The 20,778-nt window shown below is 34.0% G+C and overlaps 1 pseudogene; it reads right to left on the bottom strand.

Annotated features, from left to right (window-relative positions):
• Positions 1 to 19,924: 19,924 nt before the first annotated feature.
• Positions 19,925 to 20,778, bottom strand: part of LOC138144327 (HAUS augmin-like complex subunit 2 pseudogene) — a 93,039-nt pseudogene continuing 92,185 nt past the window's right edge.

Genomic DNA, 20,778 nt, shown 5'->3' on the forward strand with positions numbered 1-20,778 from the left:
ATGTTACCATGATATAATTTGTCTTGGCTGCATGTGTTTTTCAGTTTTAGAGTACTCTCTAAAAAAGCCCATTCCTCCCAGTGGCATCTTATGTATGTGGTAGAGTACAATCTAAGTTTAAGGGGGAGTGGGATATATTGTAACTACTTTTAATATTATGTCATCTAATAAATGCCATTTATTTAAGCTAATTATGATAACTAGCTGACTATTAAAATAAGTATACTGGTAGAGATTACCACTATAACCTATATTGGTTATGATTTTAAAAGTTCAGAAATGTAGATTACCTTGAGATAGGTCTAGTATTGGTATTTATAGAGATGTAGCCTATGTGGGGGAAGTGGCTGAGGAGTGGGTACTACCTTGTAATATATCTCTATAGTATATCATATATATATATATATATATATATATATAAATATATATATATATTATTTGCAAAACTAACCTGGACATTACACTGCAAATATGTATCATATTGTTTGCAAAACTAATTGCATTGAAATTGCATCTTATCCTGGAACCCCTGACCACTTCCCACCTCTTCTTAATATAGTAAGTTTATAAATAGCCAGTATAAAGTAGCAATAGTAAAAAATAGATTTGCAAAGGGGAACCTAGAAGCCATCTACAAATTGTCCCTAAGATAAAAGGAGCATGATTTGCAAACAGTATTGGATATTAATGAAAAATGACATCCTGATAATATGTGCTGAGACAGGAGAAGTCATCTAGGTTTTGCTTTCAGGGCCTTTTGGTCCTATGGCCTAAATCTCTGAAAAATTTCAGACATCTGCAATAAGACCAGCAGAACACCAAGTGGTGCAGATAATTTTGAAATGACATGGATATGTTAACTTTAATGTTCTACTGCCAACATTGAGACAATCAGGATATGTTAATGAACTAAGCTCAAGGTGACAGAGACAAGAGTTAGTCTCTTTCCCCACAAAACCCTATAAAAATGAGACTCCAAACTCCTGCCCCACCACCACCCAAGTGCTCTCAATTCTAATCCATGACTACTTATCTGTGCCTTCCCTCCTACCCCAACCTCTTCCCCACACTACCTTCCTTCTTTTACCATCCTATTTCCATCCCCAGACCATTTGCCTCTGTACCCTTTTCACTGTTTTTATACTTTCTCTGCTGTTTGACCCAATACCCTCTGTGTCTTATTAAGATGTGATGGTAGCCTTACTTCCCACTGCCATTGTGGTCTTTCCCAGAGAGCACCTAAATAACCAGGCATACCTGTCCCATTTCATAATTCCATAAATCACAATTCAATAATCAATCCATAAACATTTATTAGGCATCCACTATGTATCAGTTATTATGCCATATTTTGGGGATTGTTGTTGTTAAGTTGTTTCAGTCATGTCTGATTCTTCATGGCCACATTTGGGATTTTCCTGCAAAGATACTGGAGTGTTTTGCCATTTCTTTTTTCAGCTATTTTTACAGATGAAGACCTGAGGCAAATAGGGATAAATGACTTGCCTTGAGTGACTCAGAAAAGATGAGTCTTCCTGACTTCAGGTCTGACACTCAATCAACTGCGCCCCCTAGTTGCCCTAGTGCTGTGGACACAAAGACAAACTGAATAGTATATGTTCTGAAGAACTAAAGCTTATATTCTATTGTGGGAAAACATATGTATATAAGTACAATCAAATCATATGAAAATAAATATTAAGTGATCAGGATGAGGATGCATTATCATTTGTTAAGATAAGTAAAGACATAATGTGATACTTGAGCTGAGCATCAGTCTGGGGAATCTATCAGTTTCAGGAGAATTATATTCATTCGAGGCATAGAGATGAGAAAGTGAATGTTATGTATGTAGAAGACAAATAAGCAATGTTGTCTAGAGCACAGAATGTGTGAGGGGTTGTAATATGTCTGGAAATGTTGTGTACAGTTAGGTTGTAAAGGACTTTAAATGCCAAGCAGAAGAGTTTACATTTTATACTGGAGTCAAAAGGGAGACAATGGGATGGCAGTGACATAGTAAGACCTGTGGTTTTAGGCATATCACTTAGGCAACTGTGTGGAGTATAAATTGCAATGGAAAGTGTTCTGACTTAGAAAGCAAGCATGGACACAATTAACAGACTACTATAATGAGACAGGCAGGACGTGTTGAGGGTTTGATTTAGGGTGGTGGTAGCTATGTGATTGAATATAAGGGAACATACATTACCCTGGAGGCCTTATGGTCTTTGTGGAAATATTAATAATTTCCTTCTATTCTACCCAAAAGTGGTGGCAAGATGAATCTCCAGTATGTGAAATTGAGGTATTCACAATCTCCAATAAGGTTCAACTTGACTTCATTCTATGTATTATATTTGTTCTTGGGCACCTGTATATACTGTGACTATTCATATATTCCATATTTCCATGAATACTTTTGGTTATGTTTCTTGAAAGGGAGGCAATTTCATTTAGAAGAATTTAATATAGAGCTTTAAATCATCTTTAGATACTTCTTGACATGTTTTTTTGTTTGTTTTTTACAACAGTGGCACAATGTATAGACAGTCATATAGGCAAGAACACCCCACATTCAAATCCCATCCTTGACTCATGCTAACTCATTGACCCTTAACCTCTCAGAGCTCCAGGCAACTTTCTAAGACTCTAAACTCCAGAACACAACTTCAACCACATTGGTAGAGGGGGATTCTTTACTCAGAGCTCTCTACACCAATGAATAACAGGTTCAGACCAAAGACAGACAAAAAAAATCTTTCTGATATCATATGTCTAGAAATCATGGTGAATACTAATATGGAAGCAATGAAAATTGTAGATGTACTGAAAGGCAGTGGAAAGCTTCCTGACTATTACGAGGAGTCTGCAGTTCATATGCCATTTAAAATAACTTATAGGACATAAGTAGCATAAAATAAATCCAGAAAATACATGATCAGAAAAGAAGGGGCATCTGTGAAGCAGCAAGAAAGGAGAATAACAGATAATCTGTCTGAGTGCTGCACTGGTACTAGAAGAACATTAATGACCTAGACCAGGCTCAGTAGTGAATCAGTATTGGTTATAATCTGCCAACCCCATCCAGGCCACAGATTAGGACTTGATTGATGGGAGGATTATGTTATAAGTATTTTTGGAGCCCTTAGCTAATAATATGCATGTTGAATAAGGATAGGGGGCATGGATGTTGGCAGTATATAGCTATTGCTTATACTAAATTTGTGTGTGTGTATGTTATAAACCCTTCTGGCAGTCTGGTAAAGTCTATGGACTCCTTGGGATAATATTTTAAAGACTTAAAAAGGAAAACAATTATGTTGTAATAAAATAACCAAATGAGTACATTAAATAACCATATTAAAACATGGTCATGAATTCCAGGTCTAGAGGAAACCCTTTAGTCAAATTCTTATAGAACATTTATTTGTATATATGAATAAGAATCTCTTAAGATGAAAGAGTATGATTGTATTATAATATATACCTGTAGCAGCAAGCACCCCAGCGTCCCCAGGGTGTCTGCCAATACAGGTTCTTGGATCTGCTTTGTTAAAGGAAAGCAACTCAAAATGGGTTAACAAGCTTACTTTAATCAGTCAAATATGTATCGTTTACCTAGTTCAGGGGAAAAAGGTCAGCACCCCGAACTTCAGAATATATAGACAGAGAAACAGATCAAGTGGACAGATTTCCAAACTGTCCAACCATTACATCCATACCAAATCAACATCTGGGTTTCAACATCTGGGTTTTTCAAAGCCAAGGGGGGGGGGCTCTCAACAAAGGCTTCCCAGAATCCAGATCAAATCACAGAACACTTCTCAAAGTGAGCCCCAAAACAAAGCTACACATCAGGGCTTATATAGCCTTCTTCTGGCTCAGAGAATGTAACAACCTTATTGACCCACTGGCCAATCAAAAAGTATCTACTGAAATACAAGCCTCCTACCCCAGAATCCAGGTGCACTTTAGCCTAGAGGCAGGGAAGATCTTAAAAATTTACATTTCCATTGCAATACCACTGAGGGAAGTACCCACATTCTATTCATTTACTGCATATTCATTGCATTCATTCCATATGCATTCATTTAATGCATATGGAAATTATTTTCAATATATAAAAACCTGTAATGTATTCTGGCAGATCTTTTCCCTGGGATAATGTATGAGTGAGCAGTCATCAAAATGGCAAATAAGGATTTGGCAAACCTTGAGCCACAAAAAGCTTCATTACCAATTGACCTTGGTACACTGGTGAACTCTTCCATGTAAAACTGAGCTGGCTGAGAATAGGAAAAAGGGACTTACTAGATGGTCAAAAAAGGAATGAAGACTTTGAAATGGGAATAGGAGCAATCACCTTTGGACATTAAATGAAATAGATATAGTAAACATACATTCCAGAAAATGTTTGTTATTCAAGGTGACCAAGATGTTTATCATTCTCAGAAACACTGATTCTGATAGTGAATCAGTAGTGAATACAATATTCCAGCTCGTTATAGGCTTCAAATCAAGACTTGACATGAATACTTCTACCCTATTGAACCAGTTCTTGGAAGATTTAGCCATATGTTATCTATGTTGAATCATCTGAATGGACATGGCTATCAGTCATTTATATTGCATGACTTGCTTATAGTTATTTGGCAAAGTGCATGATCAGTTCTACCTTTCATGGAAGGTAAGTAAACTTCCAAGATAAACAAGAGTCCCTCTCCCAGGAAGACCATTGGGAGCCTATTGACATATAATCTGGTATTGGTAAAATCATGCAATTCTGGAAAACTCTTTTGCATTATTTCCCCTTTTGTATATACATTTTATACCACCAGAAGTTATGATTTAGTGAAATTCACTGGTTCTGTCAATTGATCTTTCAGAACATGTATCAAGGGTAAGGGATACTGGTCCCATATTCTGTTGGTATTCAGTATTCTGTAGATATGGGAAAATGGTAATTTTCTACCTTTCTTTTTTAGCAAATATCATTGGAATCAAGGGAGTCAGAGGATCAGATAAATTTCTACTTTTTATTTATTTTTATTTTCCAAGAATTTCTAGTTGTGTTGCTTTCTTTACCTTAGTCAGAAAATAGTTATGTCTGGGACTCTGGGTGTGATTTAATCACTCAATTAGATAAATAAGATTGTGGCAACTTTTCTGTCTTAAGCACACTAAAAACATCCCAGGAGGACTGGTACCTGAGAGGAAGCTCTGATTTAGTGCCCAGATGGAAGCCATAATTGGATATGATATACACACAGGCATAGAATCACAGACTTTTGAGCTACAAAGTAGTTTAGAGATCATGTTCTATGCTTTCCTCAGTTTAGAGTTGTTGAAAGTGGGACCCAAAGATATTGAATAAATTCTCATGGGTCACAAAGTTTATGTAAGTAGTACTAGTGACATTCAGACACATGTTAAGCTATTGGAAAGCATTTATTAAGCTCTTACTATGTGGTAAGCTTTGGGATTACAAATTAAAGCAGAAAGAAAGAGAATCCTTGCCCTCAAAAAGGGCATTCTAGTGAGCGTATGTGAGAAAGTTGAAAATACCTGGTCCAAGATCATATTAGAGGAAGCGTGGAGTGTAGACTGGACAAAAATGAGACATAGCTGTTCTGGGCATCCTTCTTAAGAATTAGGGTTGTGGAAGAAATGATCAAATCAGTGAGGAAAGGGAAGTGCATGTCATAATCTAGTACCTTTTCTACAATAAAAAAGAATAGCTATCATTTATATAGAGCTTTAATGTTTGCAAAATGTTGTGTTTATATTATCTCATTTGATTCTCACAAATACTCTGTGAAGGAATGTACTCTTGTTAGTCTTATTATACACAAGAGGAACTTGAAGTTGAGAGAGGCTAAGTGATTTACCCAGGATTACACATGTAGTAAGTGTCTGAGGATTTTCAAAATGTGTCTGTCTGTATGTATGTATACACACATGCATATACACTTTTAAGTGGTACTAGACCTAAACATTTTTGTAGAGAGGAGGAAAGGAGTAAGTAAAAAAGGAAAGATTAAACAGTAAAGAGAGAATGTAGAGAGAAGAAGGTGCTGAGCATAATAGAAGTAATGAAATCAAGATAGAAAGTTGATTATTTTGTCCTCTAAAATTGGAGGGAAATGGGGCAGCTGGGTGGTGCAGTGGATGGAATGCTGGCCTTGGAGTTGGGAGGACCTGAATTCAGATCCGACCTCAGACACTTAACACTTACTAGCCATGTGATATTGGGCAAATCGCTTAATCCCAATTGTAATTCTCTCCCCCTTCTAAAAAAGCATCTAACTTGGTTATAAATAAAATATTTTAAAATTGAAGGGAAGTAAGGGAGGGTATCTGAAGACAATTCGTTTCACTTCTATAAGTCATTCATGAAGTGTATGGAAGAGACAACAAAATGATTTTGTATGTGTGTATGTATTATGTTATGTGCGCATATGTGTCAAATAAATGTAAATATTATAAATAAAATATTTTTAAAATAGCTAAATACTAGGTAGTTTAATAGAGAACACTAGTTGTTGGCAGTATAAGGAAATGGTGCATGAAGAATGTACTGTGTCAGCTGTGTCTTGAAACAATGGGAAGATGATATAAGATAGAGGTGAATGGAGAGTACGTACTAGGCTTGCAGAATGGCTAGAGAAAAGACACAAAGATGGGAGGTGGAATGTCTAAGAGAGAAAGTATCATAGAGTTGTATGTGATGAAACTAGAAAGATGTGCTCTACTAAGTGGTGAAAATCTTTAAAAGCTAAGAAACGGAATGTCTTTTTTGCTAGCTATGGAAAAGGAATAGATGTGGCATCAGAAGACCTGAAGGTGAATCCTGCCTCTATTTTACTGCCTATACAATCATGGATAAATCAATTAATCTATTGGAAACTCTGATTTCTTCACTTTTAAAATGGGGATGATATTATTTTCACATTTTCCTTCATAGATTTAAGGAGAGAAACATAATTTGAAAACTAAAAAGTGCTTTACAAATGTAAGGTATTGATTCAATTCAGTTCAATTTAGTTCAAATAAAGTAACTTTTCCTTGTTTCTTATAAAAGGTTTATATTCATTTAAGATTTTAGCTCCGTTGTATAGATTTACATCAAATGAATTCAAGCATAACTTTCCATAATTAAGAATAATGCATGGTTGTAAGATGTTCATTTCTTGCAGAACTTTAAAATCTATTAATTTTCCATTAGCTGCCCCATGATGATTAAACTATTTAAATGGAGAGAAAAATAAACTGCTGAACCAAACTTTGGGAGAGAGCCCCAGTATGTGCTATTAATTTAAACTGTTTCTCTCAATGATTTGATTATATTTTATACTATAACCTATTCACTGGATTGGAAATTTAGAAAATGTTTCATTTGGTTCTCAAATGAGGGGTAATGAGGGTTATGAAATGTCTGCTGTGATAAAAAAAAAAGTGGTAATAAGATAAACTATGTAAAAGTCCACGAACTTGAAAATGTGGAGCTATATGTATGGAGAGAAGTCTCCCATCCACAATGATTGATCATTCTCATTAGACAGAACTAATTTACATGATTTGGTGACTCTTATCTACTAGCACCAATTAAGTGTTAATATGGCAGTTTTTATGTACTTATGCCTATGTGTACTAAGACCTTAATGGGTAGCAACAATGTCATATACTCTTTTTATCCTTGTATTTTTTAAGTCTCACAATCCACATCCCCTAATACAGTGGCTGACACATATTAAGAAAAGTAAAGGGAATGAACATTGAATATTACTGGACTACCATCAATGATTACTTGCTTCTAGTAAAAACCAATCTTTAAGCCTTCCCAATATGATTTCCTGCTTAACCTGTTTCCCATGGATCCTGAATAAACTGTTCCTCTGAATCAAAGACATACCCCCAAATTGCTCTAGCCCTATCTATTCCAATAGACTGTGGAGCAATTTTTCAACCTGCTAAAGCCTGGGGATCTCTTCACTTACTGTTAGTTTCTTGTATTGGGATACAAGAGTCAAGTCCACTGAGAGCCAGCAGATAGAGTCTCTCTTCACTACTGTATCTTCTGAAAGAGAACTAATGTTGCAAACCTTGATTATTGATTCCCTACATGACATTTCAAAAGGATATCATTTACAGAAACTTTGCTGGCTTCCAATTTTCTGCCCAAGGTAATTTACAGCCACTATGGAAATTTTGAAATTAGATTGGAGACTTTCTATCCCAAACCACACGCTTCCCCAAGAAGAAGAGTACATTTTGAACAGTGTAGAGGTTGTTCACATATCCTGACAATCATTCCTAAAAATAATGAATGCTTTAGTAAGTCAACATATTAAGTCTATTCTTCAGATCAAGACTACACACAGACATACACAATTTTCCTTCTTGAGAAATCAAGGCTAGGTCTGTCTCTCCACATGTAATCCCTGACAACAATCACATTTGCAAGAAAAGAGAAACTTACTATGCTAAGCACAAGACTTGGCCCATTCAATTTAAAAGCTCTTCAACAAAGTAGTTGTTTCCTCATGGGCAGTATTAAAATAAACCTTTCATGACTAAGTCCTGTTAAACTGCCTCTTGGGCATTTTGCCAAACTTTTAAGCAGTATCATAAGCTTATCTTGTGAATTTCTTTTTTTCCTCTGGAATAACTCACAACCATTTTCTCCCCTTCCCCATCTTTTATAAACTTAGCTAAGGCTTCCCAGCATCAAATGTTAATTTCTAGGATAACTCTCACCAAGATAATTGCAAAGAAACATTAAGCAATGAGGAAGGTGATGATGAATGTGACTTCTTTTTTTTAATTTCCAGGAAGAATCTTCCTGCAGAACTCTTTGAAGAGGACATCTGCTATTATTTTTGTGTCCCTAGGCTTTAGAAACCAAAGTAATGAAAAATAGCACAGAAAGATGATATATGGCTTGACTTAGGTGTCTAGAAAATATTTGCTTCATTTTTTAGAGAATTAGTAGTGTTTTTTATTGAATTTTAAAGAATATTCTTAATTATGTGGCATATGATGCTAATTGAGTATTTGAGGAATATCCTGCAATATACTAATTGAAGGACATGTAATATACTGTCACATATCAATTTTTACACCTGTGAATATAATTATATCTGCACATACATGTATACACATGCACATACATATATATGAATGCATGCATATATCTTCTATATACATATATATAGACATATTGTATGTATATGTTTATATATACATATATATTTATATGTGGAGAGACAAAAAAGAAAGAAAAAGGAAGGAAGGAAAGATGGAAGGAAGGAAGGAAGGAAGGAAGGAAGGAAGGAAGGAAGGAAGGAAGGAAGGAAGGAAGGAAGGATGGAAGGATGGAAGGAAGGAAGGAAAGAAGGAAGGAAGAAAGGGAAGCAAGGAGGGAGGGAGGGGTACATTTTTATCTAGAAGTCAAGAAATACTGTGGCATATTGGATAATGAAAGAAGCCAGTCTCTGAATTGTAAAGAACTGGGTTCATGTTCCATATTGACACATTCTGGCAGTGTGATTCTGGGCAATCACTTAACCTCTCAGAGCCCCAGGCAATTCTCTAAATTTATAGATTTCAGAATAGTTATCAATCTGCATGTGAGAAGAACTATACAGGATATCTTTGAACTCATTTAGATACCAGTTCATTTTGACAACTTGGCCTATTCTCTACATGGGTCTCAATATATGCATATGTCTGGTGACATTTGCAAGTTATATTAATATTAATATAACATTCTGCCAGTGGAGTAGCTTCAAAGATCCTCCTATTCTGAGTAATAATAACACTAAAACTGGAATCATTAAGTGCTACACAGATTCTAGCCATATCTCTGAGTTATAAGCTGCATCACCTTGGGCAAATCATAACACCTTTCTCATCCCATTTTCCTAATCTGGAAAATGGTAAGGGTTGCCTCTATCCATGCAGAAGATGGAACCTTAGGCCTCCAATATACTGTATTGAGACAAGGTGTGTGTTTTCTTTAATCTGTGTTTACCTAATGTCTAGTATGATGTCTTGCACATAGTAGATACTTTTAAAATGTTTGTGGAATTATATAAAAAATAATAATATTAATGCTGGTCTTTGCATTCACTGATCAGAAGACTTTCCTATGAGTCCCTTTTGAGTAGATACAATTATATGGGAAAAGAGGTATCTTTTCCCCCAAGTCCCATTGTAACCTCCTTCCCACAATACAGCAGCCTTTTCCCCACTCTAAGATACCACAGTACTTCCTTACTGCATGGTTACCAGAAATTCTTCCCATGCAAATTAATGGTTTATGAAGAAATATTGGAAACTATTCTTTACCCATCAACCTATATCTATGGACTATTTAAATAAATTAATAATATTAGAAAAACAAACAACTTTTGATTTCAAAATTTCCAAATGCCATTATTTCCCTCTAAAACCACCCAACACTAGTAAGATAATATAAATGCTGATGCCTCCAAAAAGTTTTGAAAATTAATTGTGGACAAATTGTCTTATTACCTGGTAAGGAGGATCAGTAAGGTAATCTATGGAAGAAAAAAGCATTGAACTAAATTTTATACCCATTTTTCTACATGTTAAAGAACACTTCATTAATCCTTACTGACCCTTTATATGAAAATCATCTCATACTCTTTAAAAATATTATTCTCTCATGATAAGTCCATGAAATTATGGGCATTTCAGGAGTCTCTTATTTTCTCCATACCACCTGATGCTAATTAATTGCTACAGTATAATCAACTTATCTGAGTAGCTAAAATCAAATCAGTAGTCTATAATATCAGGCTCTACATGGCCAAGGAAGTTTGATAGAGAGGATCTAGGACCTTGAATCCAGCATTCATGGCTCATTGGTTAGATTAAGACTTTTAGATGTCCTCTGCAAATCCAGTTTATAATTAGAAATCAAAGCAAATTGCTCTGTACTTCTGTCTTCAGTAACTCATATTTTGGATTAGAAGGTTTTTTGGTCAGAACTATTGGAAACTTTTTGAATGCTTGGCCTGCCCAGAGTTTCATGGCCAATGATTTTATCATTTCTCCCTAGGATCACCTTTTAGAAGTGCCATTAGGAATGGAGGCTAGAAACTCCTATTCACTGCTTTAGAGTAAGTAGACTATTAGGATGTAAAGTCATTTTGAAAATAGTTTTCTATAATGCATATATAAACAGTTATGGAGTCTTTTGAATTCTTCCACCATAACAGCTCTCCAATCCATCTTTACTCACAGGCACTATCCCAATTCAATCCCTTATTACCTCTCACTGCATTGTAACACCCCCTTAACTAGTCTGCTTGACTAATTAAGTAATTTTTCTCCTGTGTAGTCCCTTGTCTTACTATTGTTGTTCAGTTATGGCTGATTCTTTATGATTCCATGGATCCTAGCATGATCATAATGTTGGTGCAATTTTCTTGGCAAATATAATGGAATGGTTTGTCAATACCTTCTCCAGTGGATTAATGCATATAGAGGTTGAGTGACTCACAGAGGATGGCACAGCTAGTAAATATCTGACATTGGATTTGAACTTCCTGACTTCAGTACTTGAAATTTATCCACTGAGTTACCTAACTTCCTTTAGTCCCTCTTCTATAAGCTTCCAAGTGAATATTGCTAAACTACATGTTTGACTATTATTTCTCTTACTTAAGAAACTTCAATGGCTCCCTACTTCTTCTATAGTAGAACACAAACTGCTTTGTTTGACACTTAAAGACTTTTATGATATGGATTCAATCTGTCTTTTATGATAATTTCATTTTATTCCTCCTTGCATACTTTACACTCTAGGCAAATTGGCCAGTGGTGATTTGAATAATTGAATGTTGGGGACATAAGTAATAATAAACTAAATGTCTTTGTTGATGAAGCAGTAGCCATTGATTTTCTTTAAAAAAAGAACTCCTTTTAAGATAATCTATATGATTTAAATATGCAAGGAGCCCTAAATTATAAATATTATAGTAATTAATTCCCTTAGGAGTGCAATCCTAATACACCTTGATACTAGGACCCTATTAACACATTCAAATGTTTTTTTAGTAGCTTCTACAGCCAAGTTTTCCTAGGTTGATTTTTCCTTAATTATAGACTATTTATTTATTACCTTAGCAACTATTTCAAATTATTTTTTCTACTCATGCCATCAACTGTGCTCATACTCATCCATACTTATTGCAATTGACATAACCTCCTATTTCATTGATAAGATTGATATTTCTTAAATTCCCTCCTCCTTTACACACACACACACATTCATACATATACACCTGTATTTTACATTTAAAGCCCTTTGCAACCTGAATTCAACCTCTCTAATATTAATCACATCTTCTCTTCATTGATCCAAGAGCAATTTTATCAAACTGCCTACATACTTATATAAACTGCCTTTGACCCAGCAATACTAGTACTAAGTTAATTTACAAAGATGATCAGGGAAAAAGCAAAAGAATCCATGCATTCTAAAATGGTTAATTCTCTTTGTGGTGGCAAAAACTGGAAATTGTGGGAATGCTTGTCAATTGGGGGATGAATGAACAAGTTGTGGTATACGATTGTGATAGAATACTACTGTGCTGTAAGAAATGATGAGCTTGATGATCTTAGAAAAACATGGAAAGACTTGCATGAAATAGCAAAAAGCAAAATGAGTAGAACCAAGAGAACATTGCATATGTTAACAGAAATATTGTTTTAAGAAGAACTTTGAGAAATTAAGTAATTTTGACTATTATAAAATATCCAAAGTAACTACAAAGGACATATGAAGGAAGACACTATCTGTATTCAGAGAAAGATCTGATAAATAGAAGCATGAATAGAACAATTAAACACAAACACATGTACATATATTACATATCTATATCTATTTATATATGAGTATACATGTACATATTTGTTTGTAATGGTAGTCATCCCTAGGGTGGGGGGAGAAAAAGAAAAAAAGAAATTTAAATGATGAATTTATTTTATATTGAAAAAGGAATACCAAGTTGTACATAATAGATGTGCAGTTTCATGTACAATCATCTTTTTAAAAAAATTATACTATGTTATTGGAATGCTTGTTTTATTCCACAAATTAAATATAAAATAAAGAAAAATTGAAAAAAAGAGAAAGACCTCATTTTAGAAGGTGTTGCTTGAGCTGAATATTAAGGGAGACTAGGGATTGTAAGAGTCAGAGTAGAGGAGTGAGTTCATCAGTGGAATAGGGGTTAGCTAGTTCAAAGGCATAAAGACAGGAGCTGGAATGCTCCATCATCACCTTATACATACATACATACACACATACATACATGCATACATACAAACATACATGTGTGTATATTTTAAATATACACATATACATATGTATAAATACACATACATATATCATAAACACACACACACATATATCACTTCATTCAAAGTAACTATAGATGGTATAAAATATTTGGATGTATGCCAGCCAAAACAAACCCAGGAACTATATAAATAAAATTATAAAAATTATACGAATAAAATCAGATTTAAATAATTGGAGTAATATATTCATTGTTCATGGGTAGGCAGGGACAATTTAATAAAAAATGAGAATTTTACCTAAACTAATTTATATATTCAATGCCATCTCAATTAAATTACCAAAAGTTATTTTATTGAATTAGAAAAAATAATAGCAAAATTCATTTGGAAGAATAAAATAATGAAGAATATAAATGAAACTCAAAATATATGAGATTTGTTTTAAGACTGAGAGAAATATGGACATAGTTGTAGGAATCAGGGGGAAAGCAGAAGATAAGAGATCAAAAGAAGGAAGAAAGGAAATAACTCATCAAAACAAGAGAAGTTTTGTTAAATCTCTGTAGTGGAAAAAATGTCAGTTTACTACCCACGAAATCTACTAGTTGATTTTCTAAATGTGTAAACATATACAACTGGTTGTGTCCTGACGTAAAGTGGAGTTGTTTTAATTAGCCTAATTCAAAGTAATACTGGAACCTGTTTTTGTGGTTGTACACTGACAACCCAGAAAATATTTTTTAGAATAAACAACATCAAAATATTCTTAACTTTCGGTAGAAAGGTATAACCAGGAATGGTGGGATGGTGTGATTATGTAACTCTTATTGAAAAAGACAAAATATACTGTCCACCCCTCCTTTTAACATAGCTATGATTTTCAATACAGTATCGAGGGGTTTGGGGGAACCATGCACTTGTCTCATCTCCTTTTCAAAAGCTTCATAAAATTTGAGTGGTTTTATTATACTTATAACAGCAGGTAACATCTTTATTCAAGAAATGTTTTTTTTTTAATGTCAGATACATTAAGAGGCTACTTATTTGAAAAAAAACAACTTTGAAAATATTTTGTTGCCATTAGGGTGTGTTTTCTGTAAAAGTAGGTGATAACAAGGATGGTCAATTTTAAGATTTAGCTAAATATATCACTTTTCTTTTAAAATACTTAACTCTTTGTAGACAATGAAGCTACATAAAGTGATTTCTGTAATGCTAATGTAATTTTGAATTTGAAGAACCCTTTGTGTTGACAAAAGTAGCAGGTACTTAGCACTTGGTAACTGATCAAGCCTCTGTTGGGGGAACAGAAGGTATGAACTCCTGTCTCCTGTTACTGATATAACAGGAAGAGGTTGGCTGAAACAGGAAGCTAATGTGTGTATATAAGAAAAGCCCCAGAGAGGCACACTGAGAATTTCTTGAGACCAAGATCTGGTGGCAGAGCAGCTACAGAAGAATAGATAACTGTGCCAGAATTTCCTGAGAACTTGTGGTGGTGAAGCTTCTTCTGAACAGTATCTCAGGAGCCCAGAGCCCAGGAGCCTGGAATGCAGAGCCAGGATCCCAGGAGCCAGGAGCCCAGGTGACTGAGGAGGCATGACTGGGATGCTGAGAATTTGCTTGTGGCTTGGTTGAGCCTTGAATTCCCTGGCCAGAAATGGTGAGGGATCTGACATGGAGCAGACCCTGTGAATTTCAGTGTGGAGCAATACCTACCCAGAGAGCAGGACAAGGAACTGGGAGCTGTCTGCCAGTGAACCCAGGTGACAGTCTGGTGAATCCAGGTAGAATCTGGGACCATGGAAGGGGATCCAGGGAATCTCAAAATAGGCCCTAAGATGAAAAGACCTCTCCTTGGGTACTGAGTAATTATGGAATTATAGTTTACTAGTGTCCTAAGGGGTGGAGAGTTTTGTGTGCGATACTTAGTAATTGATTGCTGAATAAGTGACTGATTGAGTTAATCAAAAGGTTGCCCCAAGAGTGGAAGACTTTGGCTATTGTACTTTGAGATATTGTTACTGATAAGTGACTGAGTTAACTTAGTTGCCCCATGAGTGGAAGACTTTTGACTATTGTACTTTGAGACTATGTTGTGAATATTATATTGTGATTTTCTGTAATAAGCGGTAATATTGTGAATGCTGTACCTTGATTTTCTGTGAAAGTTTTGCTTTGATTTGTTATGGAATAAACAGAGTGATCACTATACTGTGTAATCAGAACCTTAAAAGCTGTTCACAGTAGCATTCTTCTGGAAAGCTGCTTGTGCATGGCATTACAATTTCCCAGATTATATTTTGCCTCATGTATATTTCCAAAGGCATTCATTATCTTTATTTCCTTTTTATACTTAAATCATTCCAATGACATTTATCTGCAACCAAGAAAATTATATTCTGAAAGCACTATACACAATTCCAACTATGTGTGTGTGTGTGCAATTAAAGAAGCTATCAAGTTTTAGTTTTTCTCAAAGTAATGAAATCCTTTTATCCCTAAACTCAACACTACAAAGAAGCATATTACAACTTTTCTCAAAGTTGAGCATATTAAAAGGATTAAATACACTTGCCAGAAGTTACTAAATCTGTCTATTTTTCATTTCAGGAGTTTCTCAAGTTTCTGCAGTCAGTTTGTAATGTAGATTTTTTTTATTGTTTGTTTTCCACAGAGATTTTGCTTTTTATATCACCTTTAACTTGTGACTTGCCTTCAATTTAGAATTTTTTATGTACTTTTCTTTTCCACATTCCTTCTTACATATTTTTTTCCTGTTGCTTTTAGTCAGTGTTATAATCAGAATGTTCAGCTTACCAAATATATCTATATAGAGACATATCTCTCTGTTTATACATGTATACACACATACATATAAACATATTACATATATGAACATGATGTTCACCCATACACAGAGAAACACATTTTTTACAGTCAAGAAGCATTTCTTCAGTACTTGCTCTGTGCCAGGCATTGTGCTTGCTATGCAAAGAGGACACAAAGAAAGGCAAAAATAAATCCCTTTTCTGAAGGAGATGGCAATCCAATGGAATAGAACTCACAATAACTTTACAGAGTAGAGATTTATGGTTTTATATTGAGTTCTATTTTTCTGTTCTTTGCATGAGAAATGTTCATGTTTGTCGATATTATTAAGCACATAATAATAAAAAAATAAAAGCATATGAACAGGGATATAGAAATTGATATGCAACAGATAGACATCAAAATCAGCTGACAAAATAAATCTCAATCACATGGAGAAAAACCCTGCTATCATGAGATTTAGAGAAACTGACTGAGTATATTTCTGCAAATAATGGGTTTTGTTTTAAGTCAAGTAATAATGGAGACTATTATGATCAAATCCATTGAATTTCAATATGTGACTGCTAATTAACTTTCCATTAAAATTATTTTAAAAAAAGTGATTGGGTTCAATTCTTAATTACATCATACTTTATATTGTCTAGTAAAATCATCTGATACAAGGAGGTCATTATAAGCCTGCATAAAATTAGAATATTTTTAAACAGAATCCTCTACCTATGTAATAAGTGAGTGCTATGGTAAAAAGGTAGATACTAGAATTGCAGAAATGTATCAATTCCTTTTTCCTTTAATTAAAAAAATGCAAAAAAATGAGCAGAAAGTTATGACATTAGTAGGACACTATGTTGTCTGAAACAATTATTGGTGCAACTTCCTAACATCTGCACTTTATTCTTGTTCTTTTTTTTATTAGACTCACTTGCCTTGAGTTCCTTTCTTCCTCTGTGACAAACCCTTTAGACCTGTTGGGGCCAATTATTGATCTATTTAGCTTTTTCTTCTCACTCGGAGACTATGAGGCTGCTTATGACCCTTGCAACAGAGGCAAGATCAGTAGAGACAATATAGGATTCAAGTAGCTTTCCTAATTTCAGAGGGTTTTGTTTGAAAAGATTTTCACAATTTTGGATGATCAATTGTGGAGTAAGATAAATTTTAGAAATAAAAGTTTGCAATTGATTTTTTGCCATGTCCAGGTACAACCATTAAGAATCAAATGCATCATTTTTCATGTTAATAGATCTTATTACATTCACATAAAAAAGAGATAAAATCAGTTTTGTTCACTTTCAACACCAAATAAAATCTAAGAAAAAGAAGTTTCAGAAGTACAGTTAGCAAGAAAACCTATAAATTCTCTTGTTATATTTAACAATGGACATCAGTCATACAAATAAGTAAACAAAAATAAAATAGATTGTTGTTATTTGGTATCAAGAGTCAGCTGGGCCTGAGTTTTGGTTGGAAATGTGAAAGGGTGGAGGACTTAGTTTCATGCTTTAAAATACACACACACACATGTGCACTCACATGCATGTACATGCATATATTATTTGCCCCTCCCCTATCCATTTTTAACATTCGTTTTTCTCTTCCCAAATTCTGTCTTTCCTTCTTTCTTTACCCTTCCCTCTTCCTGAGATGGTAAACAATTAGATGTAGGTTACACCTGTGCAACCATGTAAAACATTTCCATATAAGTTATTTTGTACAAGAAGACTTGAATAAAAGAATAAAAGGATGAAAGAAAGCGAAAAATAGTATTCATTAGTCTATATTCAAACAATATCAATTCTTTCTCTGTAGGTGGATAGTTTGCTTTATCATTAGTCCTTTGGAAATATATTGGATCATTGTATTGCTGAGAATAGCTATGTCATTCACAGTTCTTCATCAAACAATATTGCTATTGCAGTGTATAATGTTCTCCTGGTTCTTTTCACTTCACTTCAGTCTATGTAAGTCTTTCCAAGTTTTTCTAAAATCATCCTGTTTTTCTTTTCTTAAATAACAATAGTATTCCATTACAAACATATACCATAGCTTATTTAGTCATTGCTTAATTGATTCATGCTTTTAAAAATACATCTTCAGAAAATATTCTGGTAATAAAATAAATTTTCTTTTGGTGTTCTCTCCATTTAGTGTATTTTCTATTAGTTCCTGTCTCTCCTGACAAGATCCTCATTTTTTCCCTTTAAGTAGTATTTTATCTTTTTGAATTACATGTAAAGACAATTTTTAATGTTCATCTTTAAATAAAATTTTGAGTTCCAAATTTTCTTCCTTCCTCTTCCCTAAGATAGTATGTAATTTAATATATGTTAAATATGTACAACATGTGAACTAAATTTATTTCTATATTAATCACATTGTGAAAGAAGTAGAACAAAAGCATAAAAACATTAAGAAAATGAAAATAGTATGGTTCTAGCTTCATTCGGAATCCATCAGTTTTTTTTTTCTGTACATGGATAGAATTTGCACAATGTTGCTGTTAATGCATACAATGTCCTGCTTCAGCTTACTTCAATAGGTATCATTTCATGTAAGTCTTTCCAGGTTTTTTTTTTTGGAAATCACATGCTCATCATTACTGTTAGCAAAATAATATGCCATTATATTCACATACTACAATTTGTTAGTCATTCCTCAATTTCCAAATTTTTAGAACCACAGAAAGAACTTCTATAAATATTTTGTACATGTGGGTCCTTTTTTTATGATTTTTTTAAAGATACAGTCCTAGTAGTGATATTGCTGCATCAAATGGTACAAACGGTTTGATTGCCCTTTGGACATAATTTGAAATTACTCTCCAGAATGGTTGGATCAGTTTAAAACTTCACCAACAGCACATCTTCTCCAAGATTTTTTCATTTTCCTTTTCTGGCACTTTAGCCAAGCTGACAGCTGTAAGGTTGTACTTCAGAGTTGCTTTAATTTACATTTCTCTATTGATAGTGATTTGGAGCATTTTTATATGGCTATACATAGTTTTTATTTCTTCATCTGAAAACTGCCTGTTCATATTCTTTGACCATTTATCAATTGTGAAATGACTTGTATTCTTATAAATTTGACTCAGTTTTCTATATATTTGAGAAATAAGGACTTTATCAGACAAATGCCATGGAAATTATTTGTCAGATTTCTGCTTTCCTTTTAATCTTGGTTTCATTGGCTTTGTTTGTGCACAACCTTTTAAATTCAATATAATCAAAGTTATTCATTTTATACTTCATAATGTCACCTCTTGTTTGGTCATAAACACTACTTTTCTCCATAGGCTTATTGAGGAAACTATTCCATAGTCCCCAAATTTGCTTATGGTATCACCCTTTATGTGTAAATCATGCACCAATTTTGACTTTATGTGGTATATGGTGTAAGGTATTGACTTATACCTAATTTCTGCTATAGTTTCCTAATTTTCTCAGCAGGTTTTGTCAAATGATGAGCTCTTTACCCAGAAACTGAGATCTTTGGCTTTATCAAATAGTAGATTACTATGATCATTCATTCCTATGTCTTGTATATCTAACCTATTCTACCCTATTTCTTAGTCAGTTCCAGATACTTTTGATTATTGTCATTTTATAATATGGATTTAGATCTGGTACAGTTATGCCACCATTTTTTCATTGTTTACTTTGGTATTCTGAAACTTTTGTTTTTCCAGATGAATGTTGTTATTATTTTTTTCTAGCTGTATAAAATAATTGGTGGTAGTTTGATTGGTATGTCACTAAATAAGTAAATCAATTTTTTTCAAAGCCCTATGCATATTTTTCATACTAGAGTATTAACAAGGAATGCTTCTTATTGTCTCAAAAGGGGCTTCTAGTTTCTCAATGAAATTCACTGCCAATTCCAACAACTGTACAACATACATATACTAAAAGGCTTCAATAGACAAGTTCTACTTACACAATGCCTTCATTAGTCAATATTGGAGGATCCTCTTCTTCTTCAACACTGTTTCCAAGGGCTGATTCACATTTTACAGAATCTAACACTTTTGAGCTACGAAGAAAGGATGAAAATCTTCTGTATCCTTTTTTAGTGCTAAGAGGTCAATTTCCAGTCTTCTGTATGATCTCAGCTTGTATATTTTTAATCTGCTTGATTCTCAGGAAGTTTTCCAAAGGGGCAAGATTCTTATATGAATCTAATATCTTATGAGTGATAAGTTCTGATGGTAAGTATCTGGCCAACAGCAGCCCTCCTGTGGTTAAAGACCTTATTTGGATCCTGGGGTGGGAGTCACCTTGCCTCTGTGAGCCACCTTTCTCTTAAAAGGGCTGGTTTGGGCAAGAATGAGGCCCCTAGGCCAGCAAAATTCCACACAAATTATATACTGATGTAATTTTTGCGTTATACTGCTTGGGGTTATAATGTAATCAAAAGGAAACAATTGAGCATCTACAATGTCCTAAGCATTGGAGCTAAGAAGATAGAGTTACAAATGAAAATGTCCTTCCTCTAAAGGAATTTACATTAGATGTAATTTACTCCATGTAATTACATGGAGTAAATACAAAATAAATATAAAATTAACTTAGGGAGGGAAACACTAATAGTGATGTCAATCAGAAATTA

This window comes from Petaurus breviceps, unplaced genomic scaffold (assembly GCF_028583685.1).
Source record: "Petaurus breviceps papuanus isolate PSGF00001 unplaced genomic scaffold, PetGlider_PUasm1.0 90696, whole genome shotgun sequence".
NCBI classification, from domain to species: Eukaryota; Metazoa; Chordata; class Mammalia; order Diprotodontia; family Petauridae; genus Petaurus; species Petaurus breviceps.